The sequence below is a fragment of the Misgurnus anguillicaudatus genome, chromosome 3, assembly GCF_027580225.2.
Source record: "Misgurnus anguillicaudatus chromosome 3, ASM2758022v2, whole genome shotgun sequence".
Taxonomy (NCBI): Eukaryota; Metazoa; Chordata; class Actinopteri; order Cypriniformes; family Cobitidae; genus Misgurnus; species Misgurnus anguillicaudatus.
In genome coordinates this window covers 9,164,553-9,180,669 of record NC_073339.2, presented here as the reverse complement: position 1 = coordinate 9,180,669, position 16,117 = coordinate 9,164,553, and positions in this window count along the sequence as shown.

Below are 16,117 nucleotides of genomic sequence, written 5' to 3'. Positions count from 1 at the left end.
TCACTTTGTCTCTTGGCTCGCATAATTTGTTCCACAAGATCCTGAATTCCATGAAGTTTCGTGGGTGTCATTTGGACCAAAATGATGGTCAGGATGAAAAGCCGAGTTGTCCCATCTGATAACAAGTCCTTCCTCCACTGTCTCCGCAGTTGCCGGAAGATGGATTGCTGTCTTCCTTCGGAGTCAAGTGGTGGTCGACGCATGAATGCGCCTTCTTGACTTCAGCTTAATGACTCAGATTTGTTAATCGATAACAGCGACGGCCCTTTAGTGAAGCGTGAACCACATGAAGAGGCGTTTCTGGTAAATCAAAGGCTTGAATGTGTAGTTCCTGACTCAGGCTGATCTGGATTAATGCAACCATCCCTCAGGCTCTAAACATTTAATGAAACCTAAGTCACCTATAAGAGCAGATACTGAGAAATATTCGATGAGCTATCCGTGAAGAACTTGAATCCTTAATGTGGGTTTTCCAAAGATTTCCAGTTTAATTTCAACATCGCATGTGTTAACGCATTTCTTAAAGGGGCCATGGCATGAAAATCTGACATTTTTCATGTTTAAGTGCTATGATTGGGTCCCCAGTACTTCTATCAACCTAGAAAATGTGAAAAAAGATCAACCCAGTAACTTAGTTTTGGTTAACCATTCTCTACAAGCACATGAAAAATTAGGTTGTTGAAATTTGTCTCTCCTTATGATGTCATAAGGAGCTCTTATTATAATAATACCGCCCCTTAATCTGCACTATCCAATCACAGCACTGCCATTTAGTGCAGAGAGAAAGAGAAAATAATTCACAGCACAATTTAATTGCATCAAACCACCATCATTGTAATCAGCTCATTTGCATTTTAAAGGACACACCCAAAACGGCACATTTTTGCGCACACATACATAGTAGCAATTTTAACATGTTATAATAAATTATTTATATGGTATTTTGAGCTTAAACTTTTCATATGTGTGCTCTGGGGACACCAAAGATTTATTTGACATCTTAAAAAAGTCTTATGACATGCCCCCTTTAAAGGCGCAGTAAAAATATTAATTAATTAAATAAAATGTATTATTTTAACTATATTTTATAAACATTGATCAGCATTTTATTGAACCATGAAGTATAGGTGAGATTATAGACAGGCTACATAATAAGCAATTTGGTTAACGTTGACCAATAGCCTGTGAGGCCTAGATGACATCACCTGAAAAGGAAAGTTGTTCAAAAGCGGGAGCAAGTTAAAGGGATAGTTCACCCAAAAATGAAAATCCTGTCATCTTGTAAAACCTGTATTTATTTACACAAAGGAAGAATGTTTGTAATCAAACAACATCTGGGGCACCATTGACTTCTATAGTATTCTAAATATATATATATATATATATCCCCCTAGGGTTTTTCCCTCCTAGGACTTTTTTTACTTCCCCGGCTAAATTATCCGGGGTTTTTTTCTCCTAGGGGGTTTTTCAACCTGGGGAGGCAGCCTTCTTGGGCTTAACTTCTATATGTAACATTAGTAATACATTCGCTTTAATGTTGATTTATAGCCGCAGCAAATTTAGCTGCTTGTGCTATTATGTTGTGCTATCTGTCGTTTTTCTGTGCTTTTACTGCTTCTGTTAATGTAAAGCTGCTTTGATACAATTACCAAATTGTGAAAAGCGCTATATAAATAAAATTTAATTGAATTGAATTATTCTTCATTTTCTACAATGGAAGTCAATGGTGCCCCACATCTCTTAGTCACAAACATTTGTGTTGAGCAGAACAACGAAATTCATACATGTATAAAACGATAGATAAGGCACAAAAAGACCACGTGTATGAGACTGCTGCAGCAAATAGGTTTAAATGATGTCATCCATAAAATTCATGATGTAAAGTCATCCAAATAATCCTTCCTAACTGGAAATGAAGTTTAGCAGGAATTGTAAGTTGGGGCCTGTTTGTCTGCTTAGATTTACGAAAAGCAACCAACGAGACCACAAAATGCTTTCATGACAAACTGCGATATTTCAAATATTCCACTAAATCAATCCAGTCAACCATAAAACGGGCTAATGCTAACGTAGCGGTATGTTAATAGCATGCTAAATGCAACAGTGTGCACACACAACATACTTGAGTCTAATTATTCCTAAATAAATATAGCAGCGTACGCTCTTGATAGCGCTTGTCAGGAATAGGGTTTTAATTGTAGGCAGAGATCTTTAAATGGAGATCAGACCTGGTAGCCGAAAGCGTAATTGAATTACAAACAAATAAGCGTTCATGGGGTAAGACGTGTGCCGAAAAAACAAGCACGCGGACCTGGTGTCGTAAATACCTTATTTTGACGTGTGCCATCACATTTGTGCAACAACAAAAAAATTCCCAGTATCACTGTAATGTAAACATTCGGGAACAGGAGCCGTACAGCCCACATGTCTTCTTTTAGGCATTGTTTTGTCAAATCAATGTGCCTGTGACTTTTGTTACAGACTTCCTCTGAATTCTTCAGTGTTGCTTCACACGAATCTGGCCGCAGATCAGTATTTAAGGTGCTCCTTTGTACTTGGCTTACAAGCATTTCCAGTGACATCATTTTAATGCGATCACTCACTGTCAGAGCTCGCAAGCTGCGCTGGATTGAATAACTGAAGCACAATGGTTCATTGTCCTTAACATGACATGTAGAAATTACAGAAGCAGCAGGCAGGGAGTGGGCATTTTAATGATGTTCATTTTGGGCACTATTGTGCACAAATGGCATAATAAGATGGCGTTAAGCGCTTTTGAAGAGTTGCTTAAAGGGATAGTTCACCCAAAAATGAATTTTTTGTCATTATTTACCCTCATGTTATATAAATGTCCTTATACAAAGACGATATTTTGAAAACAGATCTGGGGCACCATTCACTTCCATACTGTGGAAGTAAATGGTGCCCCAGATCTGTTTTGCTACAAACATTTTCAAAATTTCTTCATTTGTACAGAGCAGAACAAAGACATTTTTACAGGTTTGTAACAATATGAGGGTGAATAAATAAAATTTTGGGGTGAACTATCCCTTTAAAAAACAAACTACTGTATGTTGACTGCAATTTTGCCTTAGGTGACAAATTCTTTAATTGCTACAGTATTCAGAGTCAGAGAAGTAATACCGATGACATGTTTTTCGATGCGCTGACACGCTGTTGAGGCGACAACTGTTTCCAGAAGATCCTCCTGGTGGTGTAAGGGCAACATTTTAAATGAACAGTTCCATATTTCGCAACAAGGTATTTTAAATAAGCAATTGCTCAAGACTGACTCCACGGCTGTTTCGAATGTTTGCAGCGAGCGGGATAGTTTGGGTTTGAACTAGTGTGGAGATATTCTCAGCCATGTTACGGCGTCTTATCAAAATCCATCATTCTTGTTCTTGGACTTGAACTTCTCTCGTTCTGGGCAGCAAGAGTGATGAGCAAGCGCTCAAAGACAAAAACATTCAAACCACCATCAAATAAACACTGGAACATAAATACACAGAGTCTAATGAAGTTTGGCATGGAGACCGTAATCTCCCATCTGACCCTTGGGCCGCAGTCAAACATGGAAAAAAGCAAATACCTAGTAACATGTTAGCATTAGCATAAATTAGGATCTTTAGGATTTATAGAAACACACACACACACACACACACACACAGTAAAAAATTCCTTGTTGCACTTAAATTAGGGTGACCATGCCATTTTTTCAGGACACATCGTGGCCAGGATAGTTCACACAAAAAATTAAATTTGTCATCATTTACCCTCATGTGGTTAAAAAACTTGTATAAATGTCCTTATTTTGCTGAATACAAAAAATATATTTTGAAAACTGTTAATAACCAAAAAGATCAGGGGCACCATTCACTTCCATAGTGTAATTTTTTCCTACTGTGGAAGTAAATGGTGCCCCAGATCTGTTTTGTAACATTTTCAAAATTTCTTCATTTGTACACAGCAGAACAAAGACATTTATACAGGTTTGTAACAATATGAGGGTGAGTGAATGAAGACAGAATTTTCATTTTTGGGCGAACTATACCTTTAAAAAACAAACTGTGACATCCTGGCCATTGGGTGCGTCTTCGGGAAGTCGTATTTGTTGACCGCATATGTCATCGAGGTTCTTACATTTCAGTTAAAACTATTAAAAAAAATGCAGAATGAAGTTTTTTGGTTTTGCAAGTCAATTCAAAAATACTATTTTAGTATTTAAGTTTTGGCTAGTGAAAAGTTGACATTTAACTTATAAAATCAAGTTGAAATTGTTTTACTTAATTTTTTAAGTAACATAACATAAAAATATTAATGTTTCATTTTTACCTTGAAATGTAACGGTTGCTTTTCTGAAATACACTGAAAAAATAATTCATTCAATTTACTCAATTTTTTAAGGTAAGTGGTTGCAATCAATTAATTTAAGCTACATTTAAACAAAAAAAAAACAGAAAAACAAAACAAAAAACTTTTGTTTAAATGTAGCTTAAATAAGTTGATTGCGAACACTTACCTTAAAAAATTGAGTAAATTGAATGAATAATTTTTTTCAGTGTAAAACCTGAAATAATAAACCTCGATTACGTATGCGGTCAACAAATACAACCTCCGGTATAGCACCTGCAATTCGGCAGGACGTGCCCCGGAAAAATGACACGTATGGTCACCTTAACTTAAATGTTTAAGTTGAATCAACTTGAATTGACAACTTCCTTGCATTGAAAAAAATTATTCATTCAATTTACTAAAGTGGTTGCAATCAATTTATTTAAGCTCCATTTAAACAAAAAGATTAGTAAAGTACAGTAAAATAAAAAACTTTTGTTCAAGTGTACCTTAAATAAATTGATTGCAACCACTTACCTTAAAAAATTAAGTAAATTGAATGAATAATTTTTTTCAGTGTGCCTAGTGAGTTGTTATAAATAGAATTTTTTTAATTAGCTTAAGTTATTTTAACTTAATTTTTTAATTTATAGGAACTCCTCATTAGTCAAGAAAAATTTGAAATGAATTTTAAATTCAAGTTGATTCAAAAAGAATTTTTACAGTGCAATGATTATTCTAACAAAAGCTGGGTTGTTTCAACTCTTGGTTGGGTCAAATTTGGACAAACTGAAGCAATGGGTTAAATTAACCCAGAAGATGTCCATATGTTTATTCTATATATATACAGTACTGTATATACATACGTGCAAGACATCTGTAAAACAATAAGAATCCCAATTCTGTTTCATGCGAGCGAGAGAGAGCACTTATAAAATTTCTCTTACTTAAACAGCTGTGCCTTTGTATGTTTATTAACTCGATATGGTTTGGTCTGTTCACATACACTCGGAAGGTCACTTTGCCTTTTCTCACTCAATAGAGGAGTTAAAAGAGGTTTTAAAAGAAAGGCACGCTCGCGAGATCAAATGTAATTTGTCTGAATAGAGAGGAAACAAATCTTTATTTGAAGTTCAAAGGCCCTCACAGAAACTCTATAATAGCATAATCTAACCCGAGGTCTTCTGAAAGTCACTTCCTTAAGGCATTAACAGACAATGTACAATGGCAAGACTCCAGGGTCTATTCTCTTATTGGTTTTACATTGTGTAAAATGATATTTCACAGTCCAACAATCCCACATTATATCAAATACGAAAAGCTTTTTTTATATACCAGAAAAAAATTCAAAAATGAAAAAATGATTTATATACAGCAGTGGAAAAACATTAAGAGACCATTTCTACATGTATCGAACATATTAGTCATGTGTCTGTTGAATTTCAACAAAAGCAAACCTCAGGAGTGACAATAAAGTCACCCAACAACAATGCAAAAGACTGAGAGCATGCAATGAAAAATGTTCATCAAGTATTCACTTTTGAATTGTTCCTAAAATTCACGTCAAAACGTTAGCATTGCATTGTTGGTTTTTTGCAGTATTCGAAATCTGATAATATTGCATCTTTTGTTTGTCAGCTTACAGATTTCTGCAAAACATTTCAGGGTTCCCACGGGTCCTTGACATCCTTAAAAGTTTGTGAATCTGGGGGAATTTTTGAAAATATAGATACATAGATACAGGTCATTGAAAGTGCTTGAATATTTTATGCAAGAAGTTTTTTTAGGGAAAAAAATCCATATTATTCCCTGTGTAGTGTAGGATAATATCATAACATTTCTAGCCTTTTAAGCACACCTAAACTGTTCGCTTTAAATGCTTTAAATATCTTCTGTATGCGAATGTTGATTCATACCAAAATACTTTTTTGCATAGTTGTGTTTGAAAACGTCTCAGGTTACGTATGTAATTGTTGTTCCCTGAGAAGGGAACGAGACGCTGCGTCTCCCTTGCCATACTTTCTGTGTCCCTGTAACGCCATCTTTGGCAATATTTCAGATAGCGATATACTTCCTGGCTCTCGCGCCACCCTGTCTTTGTTGTTAAGTCTCACCATTGGTTGAATTTGATATACACATTCAGACGCACTTACCTCTGGAGGCGTCCCCAAAGTGTCACCGCAGTGACGCAGCGCGAGTTCCCTCGAAAGGGAACTGTAACAATGTATCTTAAAAGGTAACACGATGCTCTTGAAATGTGTACCCACCTTTAGTCCTTGAATTTGAGGGTATGGACCTGGAAAGTCCTTGAAAGGTCCTTGAATTTGAAGTTAACTAAAGTGTGGAAACTCATTTATGGGGGTGTATATGCATGAATGATACGTTGAACTTTCAGCTGTGGAGTGAGCAAGCATTCCGGTTTCTCCTGCCCAAGAGTGCGAAATTTGTCAGAATTGTCCTGGAATCGCACCAGGAAAAATGGAAAGCCACCGGTCACCCTCCGTCAACTGACATGAAAACAAAATAAAAGTTTTTAAGAAGAAAAATAAACTACACGGAAGATGGAAATCTGTTGACTTTAAGCCTCGCAAATGGAAGCCATATGCATGGCGAACGGCCGCTGTCATTCTGACGCGCATTAGCGAGCCGTTCCTCGTGTGTATACGCTTTTAATACGTTCCATCTGACCAACCGCATCGCCTGATTTTCACGCTGATAAATGATTAGGTGTAAATGAGCGGAGGTGGAAGCAAGACCCCGCAAAATAGACACGAGGGGATAACGGCATTTTCTCACATAAATATTACGCTTCTGGTGAAATATAACAATAACGAAATGCTCATGAAGGGTAAAAAGCCAAGTCCACTTCACATCGCAAATACACCTCTTCATGGAGGTCTCAAAGACCATTTAATGCAATTGTGATTTCACACGGTACATAAAAAGTTGAACATGTTATCATCTTCCTCCGGGGATCTGTACGTGTTTACAGTATGTGCAACATTCAAGTAACCTAAAAATCTGGGCCACTTAGCTGGAATTTGTCCTCAGAAACTGACAAAAGTGCCTGTGGTCAAATGGAAAGGCGAAGCGTCAGTTGGATACACTTCCAATTAAAATTCCAAACTGCAATCCTTGTCTGTCTTCTTAGACATGTGGAAAAATGAATCTTGGTTTAATACAAAAAGCATAACACGCCATGGTCTGGAATTTTCAAAAATGCATACGAATGAAACACATGGCTCAAACGGTGGGCCGTGATGCTACCGTAGCAACGCAGAGGTCATGGGGTCAATTCCCAAGGAACACAGTTGCAAAAAAACTACTTTGTGAGCTGTTCACACTCTCCAAGCTGAAGGTACAAAAAACGTCACTGCGGCGGTACCCTTTCAAAAAGTACACTTTTGTACCTAAAAGGTGCATTTTAGTACCAAATGTATGTGCCAAATATGTAAATGTACAATATGGTTTTACAAATAATTGCTTCTTCACAAACTCCCTGCACCTTACAGTAAACATGCTTGTGTGTTATTCTACACTGTTGAAATGAAGAGAAAACAGTAAGCCAAATCTTCATAACTTCAGGGTCAGCAAAAAATGAAACGCAGATTATGTATGCACAAAATACGGAGTTGAAAAAAAACCTGATTAATTATTTATAAGGGTATTTTCACTTAGGACTTTCCTAACTTAGAGTTGTTTTTGGCAAAATAACCCTAAATAAAGGTGTAATTGTTGTTTGTACATGAAGTAGCCTAAAACTGAATATTTATTGATTTTTTTGTGCATATTTTTATTGATTTATTGAGTATTTTCTGTGGAACTGAGAATGCTGTCTCATGGCAATTTGTATGTTTTACAAAATGGCTAATTCATATTAATTCATACGACTACATTCGTACATTTTTGTTTCCATGTGACGTTGGGGTAAGGGTAGGCGTTATTGATTTTGGAATCCATTCAGCCGATCTCCGGGTCTGGCGATACCATTTTAGCATAGCTTAGCACAATCCATTGAATCTGATTAGACCATTAGCATCGTGCTAAAAAATAACCAAAGAGTTTTTTTCTATTTTTTCTATTCTATTTTTTTATTTAAAACTTGACTCCGCTGTAGTTACATAGTGTCCTAAGACTGACAGAAAATTAAAAGTTGCAATTTTCTAGGCCGATATGATATTACGCAGCACACGAAAATAGTCCCTTGGTAACTTTCAATAGCAGGGGACTATTTTCGGGCACTGCGTAATATCATTGCACCTTCTGTAGCCATGGTACGGCAGCAAAATCCTTGATTATTACGCCAAAATGAGAGTATAGATGGTTTCAGCAGTAACAACATAAACAAGCGGCTTTCGTGGTCAACACATAAATTCCGGTAAACTCCGCTAAGAATAAATAACAACAAAGTCCTTTAAATGTAGTTTATTTATATAACAAGCAAAATAAACAAGACGTAGATTACCTAGAAAACAAACAAAAAATTTTGACGTGGTATTTGTTTAAGAGTTCAGTTTCAGCAACTAGTCAGACCATAACAAACAGAAACCGGAAGTAAAGTTGGAACCAGATGCATAATCGCGTCATCGCAAGTGCGTCCGATTAAATGGTCTATAGTTCCTAGCCATATCGGTCTAGAAAATCGCAACTTTTAATTTTCCGTCGATCTTAGTACACGATGTAACCACAGAAGAGTCAAGCCTCAAATAGGAAAAACACCAAAACTCTTTGGTTATTTTTGAGCGCAATGCCAATGGTCCAATCATATTCAATGAATTGTGCTAAGCCAGTAATTCTTAAAGTGTGGTCCGCCAAACTCCCCCAGTGGTCCGCCAAAAGATGACCTAAACTAGGCAAGTGTTTATACAATCGTCACTTATTTAAGTAGATTTTTAATGCACTTGCGAAACTGTGATATCAGTTCTTGCCATTCTGTTTTAATAACGTAAAAATAGATCGATTGGCTAAACCAAAGAGGAGTCAAAAGAAAAGATCAAGCGTCAACTGAAAGCAGCTAAAATCCACAGATCTATTAGTTTTGTAATGTACTAGTTTTTGTTTCATGTGTAAAATCCCTGTAATTTCAGTGTTTTTGGACATTAAGGGGAACATTTTTTTCATATTGTTACCATAGTTACAACCATAGACTTTATATACCCACCACCTCAGTTTTAAACTAATGGCTCTTTGGAATGACATTAAGTGGGACCTAGGCTGTTATAGTATGTTTAATTGCAGTTTTTTTCCACATGTGCAGTTTGTTCATTTAACATTTACTTTTTCAAATGAAATAAAATTCATATAATAATTTCTGAATATAGCATTGCATTTTTTTTTAAATTAGTTTTTGACTTGAAACAGTTGCATATTAAACTTAAATTTTGCTTATCCTTCCTATTTTGTTGTTTTTTGGGGGCGTGTTAGAGTGGGATTCTGTTAGGTGGTCCTTCAAAAAAAAAAGTGAAGATAAAGTGGAGAAACACTGTGCTAAGCTATGCTAAAAGCGGTCCCGCCAGACTCGGAGATCAGCTGAATGGATTCCAAAACGGTAAAAATCACAGGGGAGCAGGAAAATGAGCACTTTTTTTTTTAAATGGAGTGTTCCTTTAAATACATAATGAACTTTAACTAAAGTTATCAAAGCTACTGCAGACAAGACTGAATAAATCTTCAATTACGCATTTAAATGTCAACATGGCGACCTCCTTCTCCAAAAAGAAATCCAAAGCCTAAAGGGATAGTTCACCCAAAAATGAAAATTCTGTCATAATTTACTCACCCTCATGTTGTTACAAACCTGTATAAATTTCTTTGTTCTGCTGAACACGAATGAAGACATTTTAAGGAATGTTTATAACCAAACTGTGAGCCCCGTTCATTATAGCAGTGGTTCCCAAACTTTTTCAGCCTGCGGCCCCCCTTGTGTACGGTGCATTCCGTCACGGCCCCCCAAAGAAAATTTGTGACAAAAAACTGTTCTAAAACTCAACATTTTAATAAAAAAAAAACATTAAATTATTAAAAAATAGTGATTTTGGTTAGTAGGCTTATTATTTTAGATTTAATTACACAGAATTCATGATAAATTAATGTATTTCATAAAACTGGGGCCCCCCTGGCACCATCTCGCGGCCCCCCACTGCACTATAGTATGAAGAAGAAAACCATGGAAGTGAATGGGGCTCACAAACTGTTTGATTCTCCGCAAAAAAGAAAAATGTGTCTTCGCAGTCAGTGTTAATCTCTCCGATATAAAGTAAGTTTGCATCCGCTAAACGTCTGGGAAATCAACCGAGAAGCAGCATCAACGTCGCTGCGAGATCCATTGTGAGGGATTTATTGCAATCTGCGTTTTGTTGGAATTTTTGGACAATGGGAACTTACTAAACTCATAAAAAAGACCATATTTCAGTTTGGCTTTAAAGCAAGGGGAATGGTAGTGGAAGACTGCGGTGAACTATAAAGAATAAAAGATCAGGAGTGGATCTGCAGACCTTCCCTTCTTCAGCTTTTCAGTGAACTTCTGGAGTACTTCAGGGTGGCCTTAAGTCAAACAAATCCACATAAAAGTCAATTATTTGGTGATTATCGAGGCAACAAAAGAAAAGAAAAATCACAATGGTAATAAAATATTTAAGCAGAAATGTCATTTTCACAAATAAACAGAAACAAAAAATTTCATTTTATTTATTGAGAATTAACATATGGCCTAAAATAGTTAAATTATGGTGAATAAAAATGTTTATTTATTTATTTTTAATAGTTTACTTTATGAAAATTCTGAATAATTTATTTATTTCCGATTACAAACCTACAGACAATTTTCCCATTCAGTATCAATAATGTACATCTTTACAAAACCATGTATCCTATACATAATCTAAACTTTTCTATAATATGTTTGTTTTTCTTAATGCATCTTCTGTCTTTACTTACTGTATTTACTTACCAGCAATGCGAAATTGTGAAAAGCCCTATAGAAATGAACTTGAATGAAAAAAACATTTTTCATTTGCTGTGCAAGAGTACGTGGATTTAAAATGACAGGTCACAGACAATGTACAAGTACGCAGACAAAATAAACTGCGTACAACAGGCTCCATTGTTTGTTGCCTACAATACTTTGGTTGTGCCCGTGGGGTGAGGGGGTGAAATGTGCGGTTTTAGGAGCTTAATGAATCGCCCTTGTTTTTTCGGCCTCGATTGCTCCTGTTTTTCCGGAATCTATAAATGAACAATTCCCTCTCATTCACCTCTCAGGTTTAATGCGTGTGTTTATTTTTGTTTCGGGGCCTGAAGATGAAAGATTGGAGAGGGGAGGGGTCCCTGCTTCAGTTTCAACTGACTCATTTATGCATCCGCCTTCATTCACAAAACTTAAAGAGTGTTGCACAATACCGGCCGAGCTTATTGTTGATGAAAACCATAAAGGAGGCATTTAATTGGGCTATTTATCCTTAAGTTCTGCACCGTGCCCGGCCTGTTTGGCGATCGTGTTCACACAAACACGTACGTACGTTGGCTTTTCCAGTCTCCTGTGGAAACTACGGAGCCAAATAATTACAGCTGCTCGTGATCAAAGCTAGAACAATGTCCAAGACAAATACAATCGCGGCATCGAATAGCGCCGGAGCAAATGATATATGGGAAACCGAGATTGCCAACCAGGTGCTCAGCCAGCAAGGCCTGGTTGAAACATAACCGCTATGCATCACTACGCGGCCAAGCAGACGTGTCGTTTCCGTTATCATATTAATTACGGGCCACTACATGAAGCTGCGGTTCGTCCGGAAGGTGAGATATTGTTCATGCAGGGTACAAATAAACGCTGAGGGCTATTTAAAGTGTTTTGTTAGGTTAGGATGAGCACATTGTTTATGACCTTACAAAGTTCTCGTTGTGTTTGCATTCCACCACGATAGCATCTCTTTAATTTGAATGCAAACGCCAGTGCGGTCGTATATCATCAGAGCGTGTTTATTTACAACCTAATTCCATGAAAAATTTTCCTAGTACTTACTGTGAGCTAATTCAAACAAAGCTATTTTAGATTTAAGAATGCATTTATATATATATATATATACATAGCCTATATATACATATAAATATAATATATGGGTCAATATCACTTTAAAGTTCATTTGAGACTGCAAAGTTTCCCCCCAAAAATCTGAGATTTTCCATGTAACGGCCGATGTGATTTATTAAGGAGACCTAAGGCTGTTAGAAATGCATATTGGTCAAGCTCCAGCACTTTTTATAAATTAACTGCAATGCAGACACTAACACAATACAAACAATAAAATATGTGTCCACCCTGTCATGAAAATTCAATGTAAATTTTCATGACAGGGTGGACATTTTAGCTAAATTTAGCATTTAATGGCTGCAGTTAGCCAAGTGGTTCACTGTTGAAGCTGACTATGCACTGTTTAAAATACATATTTTAATTTTTCTGCTAAGTTTTATGTTAATTAATATTTCACAATGACAGGGTGGACATTTTAAGCTTGACAACACGCATCTACAAACACAATATGATGAAAATATAGGAAAAATAAGTGTAGATACTTACTGTGTGTGCATTATACACCTAAATGATTATTAGGAACACCTGTTCAATTTCTCATTAATGCAATGGTGTAATGGTGTGGGGGATGTTTTCTTGGCACACTTTAGGCCCCTTAGTGCCAACTGGGTATTATTTAAATGCCACGGCCTACCTGAGCATTGTTTCTGACCATGTCCATCCCTTTATGACCACCATGTACTAATCCTCTGATGGCTACACTCTCAGAAATAAAGGTACAAAAGTTGTCACTGGGACAGTACCTTTTCAAAAAGGTACACATTTGTACCCAAAGATTGCATATTAGTACTTTGAATTGCCAAAATGTACCTTTAAAGGTACATACTTGTACCTAAATGGTACATATTAGGACCTTTTTTAAAGGGTACTGCCCCAGTGGCGGCTTCGTACCTTTATTTTTGACAGTGTACTTCCAGCAGGATAATGCATCATGTCACAAAGCTTAAATCATTTCAAATTGGTTTCTTGAACATGACAATTAGTTCACTGTACTAAAATGGCCCCCACAGTCACCAGATCTCAACCCAATAGAGCATCTTTGGGATGTGGTGGAATGGGAGCTTCGTGTCCTGGATGTGCATCCCACAAATCTGTATCAACTGCAAGATGCATCCTATCAATATGGGCCAACATTTCTAAAGAATGCTTTCAGCACCTTGTTGAATCAATGCCACATAGAACTAAGGCAGTTCTGAAGGCGAAAAGGGGGTAAAACACAGTATTAGCAGTGGCGAACCGTGGGTACTTCAGCTGGGCCTTCAAAATATGCAATGAAGTGCATATGCCTCTCCATCCATAATACTAGGCTATTCGTATTTCGTTAAATCATACAGTGAACGTGTAAAATATCTGAGCACGCAAAGTTATATTACAGAATGGGCATGTCTGCCTTTAAATGCAGTTTTAAAGTTTAAAATTACTTTAATCTAACTGATAAACACAAATACAGATTCTGCTGCTCTGTAATGACAGGGGCTCTGTAAATTTGCATTTAACAAGCTTAAATTAAGTTCTTTAATTTGTTTTTTATTTTTTGGAAATATATATTTAGCTGTAGGATACCTTGTTAATCTTTTTCATAAGGGGAAATATAGCACCCTGCGTTCTCAGTGCACCTCCTTGTGGCTTATAACTGTTGTCGGGTATAGCGAGGTAAAAAATATTTGAATGTTTTCGCATTCTCTCAGATTTAGTTAGGAAATTATATTGTATGTAATTCGGCGTCGTCTGTCAGTCATTACTATCCTCGCGTAACAAGTGAAACTGTCAGGAAGTAAAAGTATAATTGAACCCATTATTTTTCTCGTGTTCGCGTCATATGCAGGCTCCTCTGCACGCGCTTCTCCCAGCTGTGCTCTTCACGAGTACGCGCTTAAGTTATTTCGTTTTTACCTCAGCCCTATCAAGCTAGCCACAACGTCAATCACATTTTCCGCCATTTACCTCAACCACTCTCACCGCAGAAATTCGGGCCATTAGACTGTATTAATATTAACGGTCTATGATCTTCGTCTTTTCGTGTTTTATGGCAGCTCGCATCCAGTTTGTTGCATGATTAGGACTTCATGAAGGCTTACAATGTTTTGTTTTTTGCCCGCCCACTTGAAATCAAAACGTGATTGGTCGATTTGCCCGTCACTCTCCACACCAAAACACATAGCTTGGCCTTCCCTGGGATTCATGAAGTCCTAACCAATGGATGAGCCAGATAACCGGGCCTTAATAGAGACAGACGATTCTGATTGGATTAGATGTTTTCATGACATGAACCTGACAGTAAGCTTAACGTTAGAACATAGATGAGAGAAAATATATTACATGTATTGTATTAAATTGAATTAAATAGAAATAAAAAAATGTAAAAACATATTTTTATTGAATATTATTTATTTGTATTATTATAATAAAAAATATTTTTATAAATTTTTTAGGCCTTCTCTGAAGGCGTAGAAGGCCCTGAAGGTTCCCCACTGAGTATTAGTATGGTGTTCCTAATAATCCTTTAGGTACTGAACATAGACCCAATGAACATAGACCCAATGGAGGCTGGTTTCTTAAGGCCAGTTCACACTGGTCAGACAACTACCAACTCCAACAGACACCAACAGACACCAACAGACAACCACATTCTAAAGTCTCATTGACTTTGATCCAACAACTGCCAACAGGGGTTTCACACTGGTCAGACAGACTCCAACAGACGCGTCTGTTGGTGTCTGTCTGACCAGTGTGAAGTGGCCTTTAAAGGGGGGTTTACTCCAAAATGACAGGGTGGACAACAATTTCAGGGGCACATGCAAAATGCTTAATATTATTATGAAAATTGAATATAAATGAAACAATTTACTTGTTTTATCAAATAACTTGTTGAGGACAATAAGAAAAATCTAAAAATGTTAGAATTTTTGTAATTTATTCACTTTTTACATTAACTAAAGTTCGCTGAGCAGTGTCTGGGACATGCCAAAATTGCATAGGGGTGCGCGTTTACCGATTTGTTTTTTCCGTTTTGATTTTACGCTGCCAAAAGACGATCTCCCGCAAATTATTGGAAAAAATGTTGTTTCATAAAGTTATTGATAAACGAGTGTTTTGGTGGCATGCAAGTAAATTTTTTCATCATGTGTTTTCATTCGGTTTCTAAGTTGGGTGTGTAAGATACCAAATCCAATGTTATGTCATATTAATCAGTGTCTTGTTGACTAAAACATAGCATCGTTTTGAAATCTGTCTGCAGCTCTTTGCAACTTTTTTGGTGGGCTTGAAAATATTTTGACCCAGCGGGGTTAATTGTAACGCTGTGTTACAACTAACCCCTCAGCACTTACGATATGAAAACCACTAACGTTAGCGTAATTCTTGCCTTTGTTTTAAATCGACTGCACACGAATGATTGCTGGCTGCCAACAAAATAAATGTGCCTGTCTTATCAAAAACTGTGTGTCAAATGTATTTTTGTTCATATCTTTAATATTGATTGAATAAGGTCACGTCAAAGATTAAAATCATATTGAAATTAATGTCTAAAATTAGACTTTGATGCTAATTATCTCAGAATTTGATTTTAAAACTGTAGTATGATTATTACAGACTGGGTCACATATAAAAACAAATTGTCATAATTGTGCTGCTTTTTCTCACATATTTAGACATTTATAATTGAACTATTGTTAGAAAAGGGCTGGGTGAATG